The sequence below is a fragment of the Nycticebus coucang genome, chromosome 20, assembly GCF_027406575.1.
Source record: "Nycticebus coucang isolate mNycCou1 chromosome 20, mNycCou1.pri, whole genome shotgun sequence".
NCBI classification, from domain to species: domain Eukaryota; kingdom Metazoa; phylum Chordata; class Mammalia; order Primates; family Lorisidae; genus Nycticebus; species Nycticebus coucang.
This window is the reverse complement of record NC_069799.1, coordinates 18,525,481-18,540,366: the sequence shown is the minus strand read 5'-3', so window position 1 is coordinate 18,540,366 and position 14,886 is coordinate 18,525,481.

Sequence of the window (14,886 nt, the reverse complement as noted above, 5' to 3'; positions counted from 1 at the left end):
TAAAACTCCAATGACATATTTTAAAGATCTCGAAAAAGTAATACTTTATTTTGAATGGAATCAGAAAAAACTTGAATATCCAAGACATTACTCAGAAATAAAAACAAACCAGGAGGAATCACACTACCAGACCTGAGACTGTACTATAAATCGATAGTGATCAAAACAGCTTGGTACTGGCACAAAAACAGAGAAATAGATTTCTGGAACAGAATAGAGAACCAAGAGATGAATCCAGCTACTTACCATTATTTGATCTTTGACAAGCCAATTGAAAACATTCAGTGGGGAAAAGATTCCCTATTTAACAAATGGTGCTGGGTGAACTGGCTGGTGACCTGCAGAAAACTGAAACTGGACCCACACCTTTCAACATTAACTAAGATAGAGTCTCACTGAATAAAAGATTTAAACTTAAGACGTGAAACTAAATACTAGAAGAAAGTGCAGGGAAAACTCTTGAAGTTATTGGCCTGGGTGAATATTTTATGAGGAGGATTCCCCAGGCAATTGAAGCAGTATCAAAAATACACTACTGGGACCTGACCAAACTAAAAAGCTTCTGCTCAGCCAAGAACATAGTAAGTATAGAAGCAGACAGCCCTCAGAATGGAATAAAATATTTGCAGGTTATACCTCCAACAAAGATTTAATAACCAGAATCCACAGGGAACTCAAACGTTTAAGCAAGAAAAGAACAAGTGATCCCATCTCAGGCTGGGCAAAGGACTTGAAGAGAAACTTCTCCAACGAAGACAGGTGCACAGCCTACAGGCACTTGAAAAATGCCCATTATCATTAATCATCAGAGAAATGCAAATCAAAACTACTTTGAGTTATCACCTAACTCCAGTAAGATTATCCCACATAACAAAATTTCAAAACCAGAGATGTTGGCGTGGATGTGGAGAAAAGGGAACACTTCTACACTACTGGTGGGAAGGCACACTAATACATTCCTTTTGGAATGCTGTTTGGAGAACACTTAGAGATCTAAATATAGACCTGCCATTCAATCCTATAATTCCTTTACTAGGTATATGCCCAGAAGACCAAAAATCACAATATAACAAATACATCTGTACCAGAATGTTTATTTCAGCCCAATTCATAATTGCTAAGTCATGGAAGAAGCCCAAGGGCTCATCAACCCACGAATGAATTAATAAATTGTGGTACATGTATACCATGGAATATTATGCAGCCTTAAAGAAAGATGGAGACTTTTATTCTTTCATGTTTACATGGATGGAGCTGGAACATAGTCTTCTTAGCAAAGTATCTCAAGAATGGAAGTAAAAGTATCCGATGTACTCAGCCCTACTATGAAGCTAATTTATAGCTTTTATATGAAGGCTATAACCCAAGAATAGCACAAGAATATGGGGAAAGGGCCAAGGGAGGGGAGGGAAGGGGGAAGGGTAGCGTGGAGGGAGGGTAATTTGTGGAGTTACACCTATGGTGCATCTTAGAATGGGTACAAGCGAAACTTAGTAAATGCAGAATACAAATGTCTTCATACAATAACTAAGAAAATTCCATGAAGGCTATATTAAACAGTTTGGTGACAATATTTTAGATTGTATATGTAACCAACACATTGTACTCCTTGATTGCGCTAATGTACACAGCTATGATTTAACAAAAAAGAAAAGAAAAAAACGAAGAACTTATACAGCTCAGTACTAGAAAACAAATAACCTAGTTTTAAAAATAGGTAAAGAACCTGAATAGACATTTCTTCAAGGAAGATGTAAAAATGACTAACAGGTATATGAAATGGTGCTTAACATCATTAATCATCAGAAAAAATGCAAATCAAAACCATTCTGAGTTACTTCCTCACACTTATTTCAAAGATATTATCAAAAGTCAAAACATATGAAAAAGTCAAAACATACAAAAGAGAACCCTTGTACACTCTTGTAGTATTATAAATTGGTGCAACCAATATAGAAAACAGCATGGCAGTTTATAAAGAAATCTAAATAGAACTATCATGTGACCCAACAATCTCTCTTCTGGGCATATACCAAAAAGAAAGAAAATCACCACCTCATAAAGATATATGTACTCCCATATTCTCTGAAGTTTTCTGAAAATAGCCACGATATGGGAACAACCTAAGTGTTTGTTGGTAGACACATGGAGAAAGAAACTGCAATGTATGCATCTATACACATATGTATATAAATGTACACATATGTATTTATATACATATATATTTCCAATGGATTTTTATTCAGCCTTAAAAAAGGAGATCCTGCCATTTGCCACACATGGATGAACTTGGAGGATATTATGCTAAGTGAAATAAGGCAGGTACAGGAAGAAAAATATTGGAGGACCTTACCTTTTTTGTGGAATCTAATTTGTTTTAAAAGACTAACATGTAGAGATTTGGAATATAACAATTGCTACTAGGGGTGTGAGTAGAGGGAGGAAATGGAAGATGTAGGTCAGAGAATATTAAACATCAGATCTGTAGCATGAATAATATATGTAAGATGATATGTAGTCTAGACAGTTAATGTAAAATATGAGGACTATAGGTAACAAAAATCTTGTTACATTTGAGATTCCCATAAAATGGGTAGTTTTTAGCTGTTCTTGCTAGAAAAACAGCTTTATAAGGATGCACCTGGACATGACATACAGGAGGAGCACTGGACAGGCCATTTTCCTGGCTCAGATGAAGGAATCAAGGTGTTCACAGTAGAAAATCAAGGGAAGTCTTGACAGTGAGCAAAAAAATGAAAGGGGACTTGTTGAACAAAATGTGTTTTTGAAAAAGTAGAAATAAGTGATGTACTGTTGGTGGGAGAAGTTTACTCTGAGAAATTTACTCAGAAGAAATTTGATTTTCATATACAATAAAGATTTAGTTCTTCATCAAAGAAAGTTCAAAACTTAAAAAGTATAATACTGAATTCAAACTAAGAAAATTATTTTCACATTGAAGATTAAATTATTTTTCCTGTTGTAAGTGCAAGGTCTACTTTTACAGTAATATTTTACATTATCTTATCAAACATATCACCAATTGCTTCTAACACTAAACCCTAATGCACATTCTAAGATTTTAAAGCTAAAGTTAATAAACTTTTGTAGATATAAAAAATACAAAATGTAAAAGTAAACCTGTTACTTAAAGCCATGCTGATTATAAAGTATCAAATAGGCTATTCTAATGAATACAGTACCACAGAGCTGTTGTGAGGATTACATGAGTTGGTATAGAGAAAATGCTCAAAACATTCTCTAGTGCATAGTTATATATATGTTTTTGTTTATTTTTTTTAGCCATTCATCTGTATGTTTTTAGATATGGGGTCTTGCCATGTTGCCCTGGCTGGTCTCAGACACCTGGATTTAAGAGATCCTTCTGTTTTAGCCTCACAATGTGCTAGCATTGCAGGTATGAGCCATGGTACTTGGCCTCTATTTTTTATTAACATTTAAATCATCAATATTTTTGTTTTTTATTACTATTATAGGAATTCTATAAGGTCAGAGATAGGGGAACTTGTAGGTGATTAGGAAAAGAGCTGAGAAAGTTGCATTCTGGATATTAATTTATGTAGGTTTTTCACTCTTGCTGGGATCTCTCTGGTGATGTTATGCTGTTCTCTTTTTGGTACTTTATCTGTTGTTCAATGCCATTTTAAGAAAAATTAAACATACAAATTTTTAGCATGAATCTCACTTTTCATGTTAATTTTGTACAGGCCTTTTTTTCTGTCGTCCATGATTTATTTATTTATTTATTTTGTTAAATCATAGCTGTGTACATTAATGCAATCATGGGACACCATACACTGGTTTTATACACAGTTTGACACATTTTTATCACACTGGTTGACAAAGCCTTTCTGGCATTTTCTTAGTTATTGTGTTAAGACAATTATATTTTACATTTACTGAGTTTAACATTTATCCTTGTAAGATGCACCACAGGTGTAATCCCACCAATCACCCTCCCTGTGGTCATTATCCCCACTCCCTCCCTTCCTCTCACTCTTCCCCATATTCTTAGGTTATAACTGGGTTATAGCTTTGATACAAAACCCATAAATCAGTTTTATAGCAGGGCTGAGTATATTGGATACTTTTCCTTTCATTCTTGAGATACTTTACTAAGAAGAATATATTCCAGCTCCATCCATGTAAACATGAAAGAGGTAAAGTCTTCCTCTTTCTTTAAGGCCGCCTAATATTCCATGGTGTACATATACAACAGTTTATTAATCCATTCGTGGATGGAATGGCACTTGGGCTTTTTCCACGACTTAGCACTTACAAATTGGGCTGCAATAAACATTCTGGTACAAATATCTTTGTTATGTGATTTTTGGTCTTCTGGATATATACCTAGTAGAGGAATTATAGGATTGAATGTCAGGTCTATTTTCAGATCTCTAAGTGTTCTCCAAACATCTTTCCAAAAGAAATGTATAATTTGCATTCCCACCAGCAGTGTGGAAGTGTTCCCTTTTCTCCACACTCGCGCCAACATCTCTGGTCTTGGGATTTTATGATGTGGGCTAATCTTACTGCAGTTAGATGATATCTCAAGGCAGTTTTGATTTGCACTTCTCTGATGATTAAAGATGATTAACATTTTTTCATATGTCTGTAAGCCGTGTGCCTGTCATCTCCAGAAAAGTTTCTCTTCAAGTCCCTTGCCCAGCATGTGATGGGATCACTTGTTCTTCTCTTGCTTAAACGTTTGAGTTCTCTGTGAATTCTGGTTATATATATATGTATATATATACCTTTGTTGGAGGTATAGCCTGCAAGTATTTTCTTCCATTCTGAGGGCTGTCTGCTTGCTATACTTACTATGTTCTTGCCTGTGCAGAAGCTTTTTACTTTGACCAGGTCCCAGTAGTGTATTTTTGATACTGCTTCAATTGCCTGGGGAGTCCTCCTCATAAAATGCTCGCCCAGACCGATTTCTTCAAAGGTTTTCCTGCACTCTCTTCTAATATTTTTATAGTTTCATGTCTTAAGTTTAAATCTTTAATCCAGTGAGAGTCTATCTGAGTTAATGTTGAAAGGTGTGGGTCCAGTTTCAGTATACTACAGGTCACCAGCCAGTTCACCCAGCACCATTTGTTAAATAGGGAATCTTTCCCCCACTGAATGTTTTTAATTGGCTTGTCAAAGATCAAATAACGGAAAGTAGCTGGATTCATTTCTTGGTTCTCCATTCTGTTCCAGACATCTAATTCTCTGTTTTTGTGCCAGTACCATGCTGTTTTGATCATTATCAATTTATAGTATAGTCTGAGGTCTGGTAGCGTGATTCCTCCTGCTTTGTTTTTACTTCTGAGTAATGTCTTGGCTATTCCAGGTTTTTTCTGATTCCATATAAAACAAAGTATTATTTTTTCAAGATCTTTAAAGTATGACAGTGGAGCTTTAATAGGGATTGCATTAAAATTGTATATTGCTTGGGTAGTATGGACATTTTAACAATGTTGATTCTTCCTAGCCATGAGCATGGTATGTTTTTTCATTCGTTAACGTTTTCAGCTATTTCTTTTCTTAGAGTTTCATAGTCCTCTTTATAGAGGTCTTTCACGTCCTTTGTTAGATAAACTCCCAAACATTTTATCTTTTTGGCACTACTGTAAATGAATAGTGTTCTTCACTGTTTTTTAGCTTGACTATTGTTTGTATATATAAATGCTACGGATTTACGAATGTTGATTTTGTAACCTGAGATACAGCTGTATTCCTTGATCACTTCTAAGAGTTTTGTAGTAGAATCCCTGGTGTTTTTCAGATATACAATCATATCATCTGTGAAAAGCGAAAGTTTGATCTCTTCTGACCCTATATGGATACCCTTGATCACATTTTCTTCCCTAATTGTAAAACTTCCATTACAATGTTAAGCAGTGGAGACAATGGTCAGCCTTGTCTGTTTCTTGATCTGAGTGGAAATGATTTCAGTTTAACTCCATTTAATACAATATTTGCTGTGGGTTTGCTGTAGATGGCCTCAATCAGTTTAAGAAATGTCTCTTCTATATTTATTTTATTAAGTGTTCTGATTATGAAGGGATGCTGAATATTATCAGAAGCTTTTTCTGCATCAATTGAGAGAATCATATGGTTTTTGTTTTTTAATTTGTTTATGTGCTGGATTATACTTATAGATTTAAGTATATTGAACCAGCCTTGAGATCCTGTGATAAAACCAAATTGATCATGATGTATAATTTGTTTGATATGTTGCTGGATTCTGTTTGTTAGGATCTTGTTGAATATTTTTGCATCTTATTCATTAGTGATATTTGTCTATAGATTTCTGTTCTTGTTGAGTCTTTTCCTGTTTTGGGGATCAGGGTGATGTTTGCTCCATAGAACTTGTTGGGTAGTCTTCCTTCTTTTTCTACATTTTGGAACAAGTTGAGTATTATGGGTACTAATTCTTCTTTAAAGGTTTGGTAGAATTCGGACGTGAAGTCATCTGGTCCTGGGCTTTTCTTTTTAGGGAGATCACTTATGGTTGATGCTATTTCAGAACTTGATATTGGCTTGTTCAACATTTCCACTTGATTCTGGCTAAGTCTTGTAAGGCGACGTGCTTCCAAGTATTGGTCAATTTCCTTCAGATTTTCATATTTCTGAGAATAAAGTTTCTTGTAATATTCATTAAGGATTTTTTGAATTTCGGAGGAGTCTGTTGTTACTTCGTCTTTGTTGTTTCTTATTGATGAAATTAGAGATTTTACTCTTTTTTTTCCTGGTTAGGTTAGCCAAAGGTTTATATATTTTATTGACCTTTTCAAAAAACCAACTTTTGGATTTATTGATCTGTTGTATAATTCTTTTGTATTCAATTTCATTTTATTCTGCTCTAATTTTGGTTATTTCTTTTCTTGTACTGTGTTTGGGTTTGGAATGTTCTTCCTTTTCCAGTTGCTTGAGATGTCCCTTAAGTTCTTAAGTTCCTCTCTTTTCATTCTCTTGAGGAAGGCTTGTAGTGCTATAAATTTCCCTCTCGGTACAACCTTTACGGTATCCCAGAGTTTCTATTAATTCGTGTCTTCATTGTCATTTTGTTCCAAAAATTTGGCAATTTCCTTCTTAATCTCATCTCTGACCCAGCTATCATTCAGCATAAGGTTATTTAACTTCCATGTTTTTGTATGAGTATGCAGATTCCTGTTTTTACTGAGTTCAACTTTTATTCCATGGTGGTCTGAGAAGATGTATGGAATAATTTCTATTCCTTTAAATTTACTGAGGTTAGACTTGTGACCCAAGATGTGATCAATTTTGGAGTATGTTCCATGGGCTGATGAGAAGTATTTGTATTCAGTTTTGTTGGGATGAAATGTTCTGTAGATGTCTACTAAATCCAAATGTTGGATGGTTAGGTTTAAATCTAAAATATCTTTGCTCAGCTTCTTATTGGAGGATTGATCCAACACTGCCAAAGGAGTGTTGAAATCTCCAACTATTATGGAGCTGGAGGAAGTCAAGTTGTTTATGTCTGTTAGAGTTTCTCTTATATATTGATGCACATTCTGGTTGGGTTCATAAATATTCATAATTGAAATCTCATCATATTGAATATTACCCTTAACAAATATGAAGTGACCATTCTTATCCTTCTTTACTTTTGTTGGTTTAAAGCCTATTGTGTCTGCAAATAGAATTGCAACAGCTGCTTTTTTCTGATTACCATTTGCCTGAAATATGGACGACCATCCTTTCACCCGGAGTCTGTATTTATCTTTTAAGGTATGATGTGACTCTTGTATGGAGCATGTATCTGGCCTGAGTTTTTGTCTCCAGTCAGCTAACCTGTGTCTCTTTAGAGGATAGTTTAAGCCATTCACAGTAATGGAGAATATTGATATATCTGGTAAAAGTTTGTGTATCGAGTTTTTGAAAGTCCAGTGGACATTTTTGATCCTTTTGGCATTGTGGAAGTTAGAGTTTGATCAAAAGTTTCTGAGTGAGTTTACTGTTGTAGTAGCGGATTGGGCTAGTGATTATGGAGGATACATCTGAGAATATCCTGAAGAGGTGTTTTGTTTATGGCAAATTTCTTCAACATATGAATGTCATTAAAGTATTTAATTTCTCTATCATAAATGAAACTCAGTTTAGCTGGATGCAGGATCTGGGGTTGAAAGTTATTTTGTTTTAAGAGATTGAAAGTCGATGCCACCCTCTTCTGGCTTGAAAAGTTTCAGCAGAGATATCTGCAGTCATTCTAATATTCTTCCCTTTGTACATAATGGATTTCTTGCTTCTGGCTGCTTTCAGAATTTTCTCCTTCATATTAACTTTAGTGAAGTTAATTATTATATGCCTGGGGGATGTCTTATGGGGATTGAGTCATGCTGGGTTTCTGAAACTGTCTGCTATCTGAATTTCAGAATCTCTTGGCATGTCTTGAAAATTCTCTTTCATAATTTCATGGAGGAGGGCCTTTGTGCCTTATGAGGCCACTTCATTACTTTTGGGGATTCCAATGAGGCAGATATTAGCCTTCTTTGAATTATCCCGGAGCTCTCAGAGAATGATCCATTTTTGCACTCCATTTCTCTTCCTCTTTGAGAGTTTGCGATCATTCAAACGCTTTGTCAGAAATCCTTTCTTCTGCCTTCTCCACTCTGTTACTGGGGGATTCTACTGTATTTTTCAGATCTTTGAGGGCTGCAAATTCTTCCTTCAGTGCATCAAAATGTTTGGTGGTTTTTTCTTTATATTTGATTAATTTTTGAGACAAATTAATTTTTTAAATTTGTCCTCAAATTGCTAATTCAAATTTCTAATTCTGACTTTTGAATTGCTCTTTGAATTTCTAATTCTAAATTTTCTTCCGTTCTATTAATCTTGTTTTCAATCCAAATTCTGAATTTGATTTCTGACATCTCGTCCAGCTGTTTATGGATGGGATCCTCAGTTACATCTGTTGTACCCTGTTTCCCTGAAAATAAGACATTCTAAGAAAATAAGACCTACTTACAGGAAATATAAGATGTCCCCTGAAAATAAGACCTAGCGCATTTTTGGGAGCACACCTTAAAATAAGACACTGTCTTATTTTCAGGGAAACAGTGTATTTTTCTTTGGGGTGTTTGATCTATTCTGGTTATTCATATTACAAGAGTTTTTCTGCTGATTCTGCCCCATGATTACTTTACACCATTTGACTTTTCCTCTGAAGCTTTGTCGAGGACCAGTACAGTGCTACAGCCTGAGAGACTGGGGACCTATTTGATGTGGTGGGGCTAAGTGGTTCTGTCTTGATGTCAGCTGGTCTCTGTTCAACCCTATTGAAACAGTTACTCTGGGTTGAAATCTCAGCTGTGGAGAAATACCAGCAATTAAGTAACCCACCCCCCACAGGCAACAATTGGAAGAGGAAATCAATCCTTCCTACAGGCACACACCCAGGGCACCACTTGAATAGTCCTTAGGAGATTGGCTTAGTTCAAAATATGCAAATCAGTTGTCTCAGGCAGCACCTGTCTCAGGTGGGAGAGTTTCAAAGGTCTCTGGCAACTGGAATGCAGGGATCTGGAGACAACTCAGATATGACTTGCTCCAGTGCTCCATGAAGTAAGGAGGACCCACCCAGCAAATAGTGTAGTGTGAGAAGGTTGATGCCTTCTTCCCCACCTTGCACCTCTGTCACACCCAGTCACTGATAGTCCTGAAGGGCTTTGACCCAGTTGCCTGTAGTGAATAGGTATTCCAGAGGTTTGCAAATGCCTGAATCACTAGGGAATCTGTATCTGCTCAGCCATGCCACTGCTCTCTGCCTCTATCCAGTAGAGGGCAGTGAGGCCTGACAACCTCAGTGAGGCCTGCTCAATGGAGGCTGGGGGTGTTCACTCAGTTCCCGCCCCACCTCTGATTGATGTTACTGGCAGAACAGAACAACTTTGTGGGAGTTTGTTTCTGTCCCTCCTAAATTCCTCTGTAGAAAAGGAGCTGATTTGAGTTCCCAGAACCTGTGCCTCAGGCCCTGTCTTTACTCCTGCAGGTTTGTATTTGCAGCATGGTTAGCTGTCAGCTCTAGTCTCCTGCCTTCCTTTGTCTATAGGCTGATGATCCCCTGAGGGCTGGGTGCATCTTAGGCTCAGTAAAGCAGTCCTCTGGGTCAGCCCTGCCCTGGGAATTTCCCGGTTCTGTGCGTGTGTTTTCTTTTCCCTGCACTCTACCCAGGACGATACCACCTCAGGCAAATCCTTTACTTGCGGAGCCTGTGTTTCACTCCTGGGTCTGTTCCGTGGTGGTTGCCATCTGAGAAGATGCCTGGCCTACTCTCTTTGCCCAGGGAGACTGGGCGTGTGGCTTCAGGATATCTGGGGGTGGTCCTTATTGTCAAAAACAGCTGCTGCTCTGTGCCTCAGGGCACTGCCATTCCAGCATGATTCCTTCTCAGCTGACCGTCATCTCCTCACTCCTGTGCTGTAGAATCAGCACTGACCAGTTGCAGTCCAGGCCCTGTCCACACTCCTCGAGAAATCACCAACGAATCTGGACTCCTGGGGGACAAGCCTCCAGACCTCAGAATGAGAGTGCAGGTGAGTGCTGGGAGCTCAGATTTGCAGGTCGAAACACCAAACTCATTGAGACAAAATGAGCAAATAAACAGATAAAAAGGCTACCAGACACACAAGCCCATAGATGCACAATCAGAAACACATAGACATACAGACAACAACAATGATAACAACAACAATAAAAAACTACAATAAAAATAATTATAATCATAAAATAATTGCGAAAAAATGGTAAAAATCATATAAACAAAATGAACAAACAAAAACCAAAAAAACCTCTAAAAATCTGATGTAAGCACTCTCACAAACCATAAGGAAGGAAGAAGAGGAAGAGAGAAGGAAGAGAGAAAATAAAGTGGTGTTCATAAAAATGTTAAAAAAGAAGAAAAAGTTAAAAATAGAAAAAATAAAAATAGAAAAGTATATATATATATAATAAAAATTAAAAATAACTCCTCCAATAGTGAGTAAAGAAAAAAAAAAGAAGGCAGCAACCACAAAAGTATTATTCTTGTATATATGTAGGAATATACATCTATATGTATGATGTAGGAATCAACTTTGGTAGGAATATATTTATAATGCAATATACTTTCTGGACACCAGGTGGCGCTGTGAGTGGTTCCCAGGCTTATACCTGATTCACAGTTTATACAGTTACCACTGTAACCACCCTATTTGGCCAGTCGCCATTTTGGAGTTTTTGTAAAAGTTTATTATCTAATTGTTGTGTAACCTCAGCTGCTCTGTTCCAGACAGCACTCCTATCTGACCTCCCAACTCAGTGCAAGAGTCCACGCTTGACAAATCTTTGCAATCTGCTCCCATATTCTCCTGCAGACTGGCGACTGCAGTTGGCTGTGGGGGTGGGTGCTGGCTGTCGCTGGCCTTAGCTGCTGCTGGCTCCTGACCCTCCCCCACCCCACTGCTGCCGCCACCGGCCAGTGGCTGCAGTGCATGGAAACCTTATCCTCAGTTTTGGTGGCTCAGGGTCTCACTTGAATCTGGACTTTTGAATCCAGCCACCTGCCAGTTCGCGGCACAGCCTGAACTGCCAGCCCACTCCAATATTCCCCACCAGGAATCGTCTGGTCTATTTAATCACTCATGTTGTTCTGGGGGAAGGCACCTACCATTTCAGATAATTCAAAATGTCTGTTTCCGGGGTGGGATCCCTTCCCTTCAATTTTCCATCGAGTTGCTTAGCACCTTGTGATTCTGACTGGCTCCCCTTTTGGGTGCCACGCTCATCTCAGGAATAAATTTTCATCAATTGGGTTTTGCTAGGAGTTGCAGGCTGCTGTCCTCTGTGAGGGAGGGGCCCACTGGCCAGCATGGCCAAGTGGAGAAAATCTCTACAACAGAGTCGGTGGTTTTAAATTACACCTCATATGCAGCAATCTGTCAATTCACTGCACATCTACAGCTGTCTATCCACACCAATAATCCACATGGGAAAAGGGTCCAGACCCCTCTTCCTCTCACCTGATGATTTGGGATAGGTGGGTTACACGTCCGTCCCATCTGCCATCATGCTCCACCTCCGTCATCCATGATTTAGGTAAGCAGGCCTATTTTTAAATGCAAACATAGATCATTTAATTTGTAGGCAGACTCAACAAAATTACAAAATTCACATTTCTTAGCTTGTAAAAACTTTGTTTTTACCAGAACAGTGGAAACTGCAAAAAATGGTCTCAACTTGTTTTTATTTGACTTCTTGATATTCTCACATTCCACCAAATTTTATCTTCAGATTACTGATAAGGGCTGAAAGAAAAAGAAATTATTTTTCTCATTTGCCCCATTTTCCCCTTACCTTCAACATCATCATTTAGAGCAAAAGTGCTAATACAGAAAAGTAACATGTGTAAGAAAGGGGTGCTAGGTTTCCTTGGTTGTTCTTGTTTATTAGACTGCTTCGAAATTCAGTGTTCAAAGTAAGTTCTCCCTCAAATGGAAAGTGTGGCCTTGTGAATGTTAATATCTCATTAGCTGTAAATACAACACACTGTATTTGCTTTGAATCCCACTGAACCCTCACACATTGAGGGTCCATAATTCTGAATTTTGTGCTCATGGTCATAATGAATACTATGTGCAAATAGGGTGGTAAGAAATGACAGAGATGCATATTTTCCACTGATATGCACATTTATTTTTCATTGTTTTATCAGAATTCACTTACAAAACACAAGTTCAAAGACTAAATTATTTATAATTTCCACACTATAGGAATGGAAAATTAAATCATGTGCAAGCTCCTTCTGATCACAGGTCAAAGGCCAGTGAAACTAGTCCTGTTTAGGCAATTTGAACTCAAATATTAGGAGACTATTGAGTCAGTAACTGGGAATCTGTACAATGTTCTGTGTAAGTGTTTGTGGGGTCAGTGACTGGATGAGTGTAGGGTTCAATAATTTTGAGGACTATAGGGTCAATGATTAAAGTCTGAAGATTTTTCACTTGGAAAAAATCATTTGTAGGGAGAATAATTTGAGAATCTGTGGTGCTAGTGGTTTGGGCCTGTGGAGATCAGCATTCTGTGATCTGAGGAATAAAGCTCTGGATATCTTAGGGAGTCAGTAACTTGAAGCCCTCTGTGGGGTCAATACTTAAATGATACACTAAGATTGGGCCAACATGGATTTTTCCCAAATATTTTGTGCCCAAATATTCAATTTTATTGAGAGTCAAATGTGTGTTTTACTGAGACCTCAGTACCAGGTCCAGAGATATACACAAAGAAACTTACAAGCAGGGGAAAATGACATACTTTGAAAGGCACTTTCAAAGAGAAAATGTTTTTAAAATGTAATTATTTTTAGGGTTTTTGTGGCTTTTATTAAAAAATATTAGATTAAAACCAAGTTCTGTAGACTTTCTTCTATTATCTTCCATTTTCTGGAAGTTTTATGCTTTTATTTTGCATTTATTTCTATGACAAACTTTCAATTTAGAATTACAATAATTTTTTATTTTATTACTTAAATTTTTTTTTCTTTTGTTAAGGCATTTACACATAGATCATGAATACATTTATGCATTTGTGGGGTACAATGTGTTGATTTTTTTATACAATTTGGAGTGCTTACCTCAAACTAACCAGCATAGTTTTCACCTCACTTACTTAATTATTGTGTTAAGACATTTATGTTCTATTCTTGATAGATTTGACTTGTACCCTTGCAATATGCTCCATAGGTGTGGTCTTATTTAGAGTGTTAAATAGTAATTGAGGTTTTTAGTTTGTTTCACATGGGTATGCAGTTAAAGAAAATAATTAATTAATGGGACAGTAAATAATTATAGAGAGCAATCATTAATTCTGGTAAGCCTAGAAAACTTATCAGGAACATTAAATAAAGAGACAACTAATGATAATAATAAAACTGAACACATCTAACACACTAGTTGAGACTTAAATAATCTTCCTAGATAAATAATTGAGGTGGGAAAGCTAAATATCCAAAAGAGATTGATATATTTACCAGTTGTTATTACAAGAAAAATCCAGGAATGAGAAGAATTCATTCAACTCCAAACCACTAAATTATTAAAATAAATTATATAAAATACAGCTTAAGATAGTACAAAATAATAGTTTGGACAAAATATATACAGATATATTTAATTTTTATAAAAATGTGAAGGATGAGAAGAAAGATTAAGTGTTTGAAATTACTAGAGCATATGGAGGAAATTATAAATGAGAAGAAAAGTCAGAACAAGTCTCTACACATTAAGGTTGACATTTCTAGTTAATGCTCTTGGAACTAATAATGTGAATGGTGTTACATTGCAATTGTATGTAAGAAGTAACTATAAAAACTGAAAGATCTTTAGATGGTGTGTCAAAACTGATTTTGTATAAACTTACTTTTGTTTTTATGCTAAATATCTCTATATATTATTTATGGAGAAACTGGCCCTCTTCACTCTAGAAGTCCTTCTGAATCTGCAGATTTTAGAAATCTTGAATGTATAACGTAGTTAAAGAAATATCTTCAGAGATGGAGTCCAGTAGAAATGATGTGAAGATTCTTTTAATGCTCTCCATGTAGCTGATTGAACTCTCCAGTCTGGGAGGGAGGCAGCTGGCCACGCTTATTTTCTATCTTGTCACAGTTAGAGATCCACATTGTGAATAGGTCTCAGGATCACTTACAAAATGTTGAATTAGTTTTAACAAATGAATTGACTTAACCCATATGAGGTCTGACAATTATGTTTGCAAACTCATTCTAAAAAAAGTACTATATACCTCATTCCTGAATATTACTATAGTCGCCTTTGAAGTACTCCCCTTGGGAAATTATGCACTGATGCCAGCACCTAATCC